General features: G+C 34.2%; 1 pseudogene; it reads right to left on the bottom strand.

Annotated features, from left to right (window-relative positions):
* Positions 1–409: 409 nt before the first annotated feature.
* LOC107770631 (inactive TPR repeat-containing thioredoxin TTL3-like) lies at positions 410–3,467 on the bottom strand (annotated as a pseudogene).
* Between the last annotated feature and the right edge of the window lie 4,838 nt (positions 3,468–8,305).

Here is an 8,305-nt window from a genome sequence, read left to right as displayed (position 1 = left end):
AATCAATTAAAATGGATCGAAGGAATATTAATTAAGTAGGATGTTTAAAGAAAAAGAAATGATAATTTGAATTTTTTTTTATGACTAGAGCTATTAAATATTTTTGTGTAGTGTGGTGCGGAGGTAGTAATAACTTATTATAAGTTACTTACTAGACTTTTGCGACAGCTGCGTGACTAGTAAACATTAACACAGACCAAATGACGATCCAAACTGCATTTGTCTGTACAAGCTCTTGCATATGCAAACTTAGGAAAGATTTTTTTTTTCTTCCCTTTTTCTTTCTTTTGTGCAAATTTTTAGAAAGTTGAATGTGTAATTCATGATACATAACCGTAGGGATTTGGTACTAATTTTGGTGTAGTAAATGTTAAAGGGAGTGCCAAAATATAAGTCTAAAGACAAATTGTTAGTTGCCGGAGACAAGCGCGGAGTTGGAACCATTGAATAGATTTCTCTGGTTATGGTCCTCTTCTAGCTGCTTTTGAAGCTGAACATTTGCTTCTAAAAACAACCTACTTACTTCATCATCCTCTGGATTTTCTTGCATCAACACTTGACAATCTTGAATAGCTGCCTTCCATCTTTCCAACTGTATCACCATATATACAAAAGAAGTAAACAAGTAGCCCCTCAGTACAATTTTATGTGGTGATGTTTGATTGAGCACAAAATATAAAAAATTAGAGAAGACTTTTGACATGTAAGCCAAATATATATACTCCAAGTACCAAAATTATCCCATAAAATGAGTGACGGTGAAAATATCACATATCTTTTTATTTAAATGAGTGGTGGTGAGTAGGGCTGTCAAATTTGGCCCAAGTCCAAATGACCCACCCAATCCACCAAAGGTTGGGCTAGTTATTGACCCGTTCATTTATTGAACTCACCCTATCTTGACCAAACTCATCTCAACCCAATCATATCAACCCATTTAAAGTTGGGTTAATTTTTTAGCTCAAATTGATCCATGGGTACTTTGCCAAAATATCTTAGAATATATATATATATTTTTTGGGTTTGATACGTTATATATGACCATAACAAAAGGAAAAAAAAGTCTTATTTTGTAATTATACAATTCATAAGAAAACAACACATTTTAAATAAAATCTTGATAAGAATTGGGGCAGGTTGTGTTATGACCCAAAATTTAGCCCATTTTGGTCCAACTCACCTTAGCTCAAATAATTTTTGGGCGGATCAAATATTGATTCAATCTATTTTGACCCGCCTAAAATTTGTCCAACTCACCCATTTGACACCACTAGTGGTGTGGATCCCAAAAAATTATGTCATTTTTTGGAGATATTAAAAAGAAAGTTTATCATATGAATTGGACAGAGGGAATATACTATTCTTATTACGAGACGCGACTTACTTGGCAATTGCAGCCCAACTACATAGGTAAAGTAAACTAGGCACTAAGAATTACCTTGATGTTGCAATCAGCTCTTCGCAGTCTAGCCTTTACATAGGAAGGACGTAATGCAAGAGCTGCAGTACAATCTTCTACTGCTTTTTCGAATTGTCCTAGCTTGAACCGGCAAGCTGCTCTGTTAAATAGCAGAATAGAATTGTATGGCTCTCGTTCTAGTCCTTCAGTGTACACGGAACAAGCCTCTGAGAATTTATTTTCTTTGAAAAGCTCATTGCCCTTTAACCGAGCTGATGCCAACCCTCTAATTCTCCTTATTGTTGTGTTAATTACTTCATTGCTTTTATCCAACTTCACTGCTTCTTGAGTTGCAACCATGGCATCCTCAAACTTGCCTATAGTTGCATAGGCCTCAGCTCGAACTATTAACAAATATGCTGTTTTTGCTGAACCGAAAAGGCTAGTACACAGCTCAGTTTGAAAATCAGGTCCATTCTGAATTGTAATGTATGCTTCCTCATGTCTATGCAACTTCAACAGGCTTCAGCTCTCATGACAAAGATCTTTGATTGTAATAAAGTAAAAGGAAAAAGTTAGAATCTTTAAGCATCTAATTTACTTTATTAGACATGTACAATAGGTATTAACTGGTTAGTTCAACCTGTGGAGCTGAATCTGCTCCTAAGGAGATTGAATTATGTGTTTCCTTAAGCAATGTGTTGTAATCTCTCAGCGTCTGTGCTTCTTTGCATTTTATGATTGTCGCTTAATATCATGAGCCTCAGCAATGTCCTTCTTGTCAGCTTTCCGTCCCGATTGTTCATAATGATCTATTGCTTTCTCAGCATCTCCGAGTCTGTTGAAATGAATAATTTTTCGAGTACGTGAATGAAATTAAAAAACACCATCTAAGAAAAATATCTATCTTCTCAAAATATAGTACCTGAGGTATAGTCTAGCAAGACGAAAATGTGCATTGTGATAAGAAGGATCTAGCCGAATGGCCTCTCTGCATGCGAGCACTGCCTCAATTATGCGGCCTAAACTCATCAAAGCTGCACTTTTATTACTATAATAACAAGCATTTTTTGAATCAATTTCAATTGCTTTGATTATATAAAGCCAATGCCTCCTCAAACTTTCCCTGTCTATACTGCTCATTACCTATGGACTTGAGTACATCAGGGTCTAGTTTGTTTGCAGAACCGCGAAATGTACTCCCGGATTGATGGCTTCTTACACTAGGTTGCCTTACTATGTTTCCCATCAAGCCACTGCCTTTTTTCTGGCTGGTGTTTATGTTACTAGAGGGATTTTGGTTCCCCTGCAACTTCAAGTTTCCCAAGTGGCTTAATTTGCTAACATTGCCTGTTGAACTGCGATTCAACGTTCCATTTGTCCTGGATTTTCGATGACTAAAGATTGTCATGCTCAAATCAGTTGAGGTAAAAGTTGGTTCTCTTCTAAGCTTTTGTGTGTATGCTAAGTTCACAACTTGTGATATCCTGCTCACACTAGAAAAATTGGATGATGCTTTATTCGATTTTCTCATACCATCTGATGAAGATCTTCTAATATTATTCTGTTCACAAGAAGTCGAATTCCTCGGACTGTTTAAGGATGATTTTCTGAATGGTTTGTCACCTAGTTTTGGTGAAGGCTTAGTTGATTTCCTGGAGTCCAAACATGCCTTACCACAAGAGCTGCTTCGCCAGTTTCTTGAATTCCTGACAGCATTGGTGTCAATGGACTTGGTTGGAATTGGTGGTGCTGTTGATTTATTTGGCTTAGTATTTCTTGGGAAAAAAACACCCATTAGACCACAACCCAATTCTTTTTCTACTGAACTATCTGCATTTTCTGATATGGTTGATTGACCACTTTTTCTAGTTTTTTCCATCTCCACAGGTTGTAATGGAAACTGATCACTGATCCCAACTAATAATCAAAAAGATGAAGAATGAAAATAGGAGACTTTATCCAAAGTGAAGTAGTGATGAATTTATAGAAAAGGGGTCAACTAGATTAAAATTAAATACTCGAACATAATCCTATCTAATAGACACATGGCCCCAAAAAGGGAAAGAAATCTTTCAAGATAAAACTTGAATGTGAAGGGTTCAATGTGATAGGGCTGTTTCTTATTGAAGATATTTTGCCGCTAGAGGCCTGCGTAATAAAAATTACATTTTGTTCTTCCAGCCTTTCTCTATTAATTACCAAGAAATCATGAAATAATATTCAATTCTATTCAGACCAGCTTGTTGCTTTTTGATATTCTACGTGCAAACCGGCTTCATGCACCATACACCGTAAAACATTATTTTGCTGTTCGACTAAGTAGTCAATCCAAAAATACTCTTGATATATGATCTGATATTAGCCATTTTGAGTTAAGCACATATGGTTTTTCTATAAAAGCATCACATTGTTAACGTTTTCTTTATTGCTTAGCTTCCAATATGGAACTTTTTTCAAACACCCAACAATCTTTCTCTTGCGCTAAGTGCTCATCATAAGTACGGTTGCCATCAAATTAACATCCAATATATATAAAAAAGCAAGGTGTTTCTCGAGTTAATAATACTCTATCAAGAAACAGACAAAAGAACTAAAAATCTCAATCTGATTAGTCGGGTAGTACAACTAACTGATTAACTTCATAAAATTTGTAAAACCCAAATAGTGATGTTTTGGAACTCTAGTTATATGTGTCATTATCTTCACCTTCAGGCAACCGACCTAAATTCCAAAGAACTATTCAAAAAAAAACTAGGCCTGCATGCTTTTAAGATATACTTTTTTGCTGCATGCATGGTCTTACAAATTAGTCGTTGGGTGCCGGCTTGCCAACACCACAATCAATTATAGAACGGCAGGTCTGATCGAAGTGAATGAATCGGGAATATCAGTACGAAGCCATGTGTTTCTCATTCTTGTAATTGGGCCCGTGATTAACGGCAGATGTTGTATGTCTACGCCCATAATTTGAATGGACATCAAACCGATCACAAAATAAGTGGCCTTTGGACATAAATTTGATTGAAATTGAAAAAGAATTGAAGTTATGCTGAAAAATAATTTTAAAAATAAATTGTGTTTGTACGTGCATTTTACTTGGAAATAAAATTTTGTGAGTGGAAAAAGAAATTTCACCAAAAAATGGATTTTGAAAATCCTTCTTCAAAAACTTTTCAAAAACTAATCAAATTTCATGAACAAACAATGTTTTCAAAATTTCATTTGAAACAAAGGGCAGCTCGGTACACTAAACTCCCGCTATGCACGAGATTCGAAAAAGAATCGGACCACAAGAATCTATTTAAAACAAAGTAAAAAATAAATCTATGTCTAGACCGGAGCTTAGCCTTTTGTAGGTGAAGCCTTCTAGCGTATAGGTGAAGCCTTTTGATTTCAATACGGGCATGGACTTTGAGAAGACTACCTTTATTTTTAAATGCTTGAAACAAAAAGAAAAAAATGAAAGTAATAATGACTAGTGAGGTAGCAAAGTATAATTGAGTAATTTGTATTTGTTTTAAAATAAAAACTGTAAAGTAAATAAATTCAAGAATAATAGAGAGAGAGGTTGATATATTATTCAACTTCAAACTGATTACAGAAAGCAGCTATGAGGCTTTTCAGGAAGCTGCTTGTAAGCTGTCTGCATGAGCTGCTTGCAACCTGCTTGTTTAATAAGAAGCTGTTGTAAGTCATTTCATTGAGTTGCTTGTAACCTGTCTGCATCAGCTACTTGTAGATAAACTTCAATGTAGTACTGAATGGATAATCTTCTTCAGAAATATTATCTACATCAGAGTAATAAATGGACATCCACAATATAATATTTTCATAACACTTCCCCTTGGATGTCATTTAAAGATAATGTGCCTCGTTAAAATCTTATTAGAAAAAATCCAGTGGGAAAAATCCTAGTGAACAAAAAAGAGTACACATATTTAGTAATACGCATTTCTAGCTGCCTCATTAAAAACCTTACAAGAAAAACCTCATGGGGAAAAATCTTAGTAAGGGAAAAAGAGTACAGTGCGTATTTAACTCCCCCCTGATGAAAATCTTGTTTCAAATATTTGAATCTCCGCATTTTAATCTTATATATCATCTTCTCAAAAGTTGAAGTTGGCATAGATTTAGTGAACAAATCCGCCGGATTGTCACTTGAACGGATTTGTTGCACATCAACGTCACCATTTTTCTGAAAATCATGTGTGTAGAATAATTTTGGTGAAATATGTTTTGTTCTATCTCCTTTTATAAATCCTCCCTTCAATTGGACTATGTATGCAGCATTGTCTTTGTATAAAATTGTGGATCTTTTATCCAACCCACATTTTTCCTGAATAAAATGAAACGTTGATCTCAACCATACACATTCCCTACTTGCTTCATGAATATCTATTATCTCAGCATGATTTGAAGAAGTAGCAATAATAGATTGCTTTGTGGAGCGCTATGATATGACAATACCTCCACATGTAAACATATACCCGATTTTAAATCGAGCTTTATGGGGATCAGATAAATAACCTGCATTTGCTTAACCAATACGATTTGCACCACTTTTATTAGCATTGGCAAGATATATAAGTGCATCCATTGAACTGAAATAGAGTATTTCAGGACCAAGGAGTTCCCCATCCTCTTCTGGAGGTTGGAACGGATCCTTATTTACTTCAAGTGATTGAACAACTATTGGTGTACTCAATGGGTGTGCTTTGTCCATGTAAAAGCATTTTAAGACCCTTTCTGTATAGGCAGATTGATGGATAAAGATTATGTCTGCTAAATATTGAATTTATAGACCAAAACAAAGTTTTGTCTTTCCAAGAACTTTCATCTCAAATTCTTTCTTAAGATATTCAATTGCCTTTTGGAGCTCTTCTAGAGTTCCAACAAGATTTGTGTCATCAATATAAATAACAAGTATAACCTTCTTTTAGTAAATATTCACTGAGGCGATTATACCACATGTGCCCAGATTGCTTTAAACCGTACAAAGACCTTTGTAATATGATCAAGTACATTTCTCGAGACTTTGAACTATATGCTTCAGGCATTTTAAATCTTTTAGGAATCTTCATATAGAATTAATCAAATGAGTCATATAGGTTATGACTTACATTTAAATGTCATGACATCTTCAGGTGTTTGGACTACAGGTCCGATCCTCAGAATCTTTTACAATATTGTGCACTATATTGTATCAAATATATCGTCGACGATCATTTTGTATCGGTTTGCAAGCGACATAACTTGTTGAGATCTCATCACTTTCTTTATTTTCAGGTACCTGAACTTCTTCAGGAGTTTCATGAAATGTTATGTCGTGGGCTCTTCTAGAGCTTATTTCCTCCTTATTATGATCATTTTGATCATTTTCTCCTATCCTTTTCAAGGATTATTACCTTTGGAACCTATTGGTCTACCACACTTCATGCGTACAATAAACTCCATCCTTCAGGGACTTTAATTTTAATAGGAGCATTTGCAGCAGAAATATGATATTTAATTTTGGATCAACAAATGCTTCTGGCATTTGACTTGAATTATCTTCTGAGTGAGGATAATACTAATGATAATTCGATTCATATAATGTATTTTTCAACTGCTTATTCCATCCCCTAATGTTAGAAAACTAACATATATCCCAAAATATTTTTGGGAAACCTATCTTTGTGTATTGTGGTAGAGAAATTAATCATATACCATGCATCAAAAGTTATTATATAGTAAAAATATTTGGTTTCTGATCCTAAACCAATTGTGAGGGGAGGACTTATCATATATTGTTGGTCTGATGCATACAAGTGTTGTTGTATGCAATTTAAAAAAATCTTAGACCAACACATGAAGCTTTGTTCTCATAAGCAATAATTTAGCCATTAATAGGAGGTATTCAATGCTAAAACGGCTTGGATATAAACCAGCGTTATTAAGATGAGCTGTCTTGATTTCATAATCTGAAAATTATGCTCTTATTTGAGAAAAGCAATTTCAAATGCCAAACTGCAGGTTGACAATAATCACACATATAACCATCTCATATATGCATCTATAAGTGGTTCATATGATAGGTGAATGGGCCCGTATTCACCTTTTATATATTTCAGAATCAGAGGTCTTAGTCCCAACTTTAGATGGTATAATCAATTTATTATGAGAACAAACAACACAACAGAATTTTTGAAGAATCTTCTAGTTCTTCAGTATGCTTATCTGAATTCTCAAATAGCTCATTTAATAATGACAAATGAATACTTCAAGTTTATCATGACATGTGCTATCTCTTAGTAAACTTCTGGTTTACTATGGCATAAACTTTTGCAGTAGTAAACTTCTGACTTACTGTGGCTACTTTTGCTACAGTAAAACTTTTGGTTTACTGTGATACATGATATAATATAAATTAAACAATAAGGCGGGTAACTTTTCATATACATATTATTTTACCCCCTATGATTGTGGAAGCATGAATATTTTTAATCTTCCAATCATTCGTAGTCTCAATATGATAGCCATTTGTATTAGTAAACTTCAGGTTTACTACAACATATGTTTTAACCATAATCATACAGTATGAATGACATATTTGTATATAAGCTCTTCCAGAGCCTTCATTTATTATCCATAATCTGATATTTATCGAACACTACTAGTGTCATATGTCTTCTAGACAAACAGTTAGCTCTTCAGGAGTTGTTGATGTATTTTGTACTATCAAATATTGCTCAGACACTTTTGGTATCATGAGAGAAAATCACAATCAAATGAACATTATAAAGACAATTCTAAATTTATAAATATAAGAAATTAAGAATTTCAGTATTTTTACCACCAAATTTATGACAAATATCTCCCTCGAAGAGAAATGCCATTAACATCTGAATATTTTATATCAAAGCT

Source organism: Nicotiana tabacum, chromosome 20, assembly GCF_000715075.1.
Source record: "Nicotiana tabacum cultivar K326 chromosome 20, ASM71507v2, whole genome shotgun sequence".
Classification (NCBI taxonomy): domain Eukaryota; kingdom Viridiplantae; phylum Streptophyta; class Magnoliopsida; order Solanales; family Solanaceae; genus Nicotiana; species Nicotiana tabacum.
The sequence above is the reverse complement of the archived record's forward strand: the minus strand, read 5'-3'. Positions and strand labels throughout refer to the sequence as shown.